Here is a 1,049-nt window from a genome sequence, read left to right on the forward strand (position 1 = left end):
TGTAGGTACGACGGCTAATCAAAATGGTACTTACTTGCCCTTATCCGGATTGTTCAAACCGACTTAAAACTACATCTTGGATGCCCTCGGGGTAAGCTGATAAACATCAAATTTTCATTTTGGGGTGAACTATCCCTTTAAGTAAAAGATATGGGTGTCATGCCATAACATATTTTTAATACTACTGACTTTATATTTAATGTGAATAAAAACATTGTAAGTTACTAATCATAACACTTTCATTGTACAGAAAGAGAGCAAAGAACATTACCAAAGAACATTTTCACTGACAGTCTAGAGTTCAAGCACTCTCAAAAACTCCCATTAAAATCACTGAAGCTGTTTACACTGTGAAATGAATGACTTGCATGTTAATACACACATCTGCAGTTTGTTGTTTCTAACGAGAGAATTCACCAGAAGGAGGTAGCGTCGCGAGCGAGTGAAGAAAACACCGCATTGTAGCGATGGCTAATCTGAAGGCCTCTGATTGGCCATTGCATTCATAAGCTCAACAGCATCGTGTGTGATTGGTTGGTTATAATGCGCAGTGCTGTAAAACGCGTCTGTGCACGCGGCTATTTTTTGTCTTTTGGAAGCTGCATTCAAAATCCACTTGGCTCAAAATAAACTTCGAATGGCATGACGCCTCTGGTTATGCAGCTTAATATATTTGGGGAAACCATGATACACTAACATTCAAAAGTTTTAAGGGTAAGATTTATTAAAAAAAAAGAGAAATTAGTACTTTTATTCATCAATTAATTAATAATCAATTAATACTTCTATTCAAAGAATGCTGAAAAATATCACGGTTTCCACAATAATATTGGGCAGCACAACTGTTTTCAAAATTGATATTAATAAAATAAAAAATTGGTTCTTTGTTTAGCCCATTAGAATGCTTTTGAGGCGCTTTCTATCTGTCAACCACCCAGGTCTAAATAAAGTATACTTGAATGCACTAAACAAATACTTAAAGCAAGTAAATGTAAATTTGTATTTTTTTGTGCTAAATAAAATGGTAAAGTTATACATTATTAATATAC

The sequence above is a fragment of the Sinocyclocheilus grahami genome, unplaced genomic scaffold, assembly GCF_001515645.1.
Source record: "Sinocyclocheilus grahami isolate Dianchi unplaced genomic scaffold, SAMN03320097.WGS_v1.1 scaffold583.1, whole genome shotgun sequence".
NCBI lineage: Eukaryota > Metazoa > Chordata > Actinopteri > Cypriniformes > Cyprinidae > Sinocyclocheilus > Sinocyclocheilus grahami.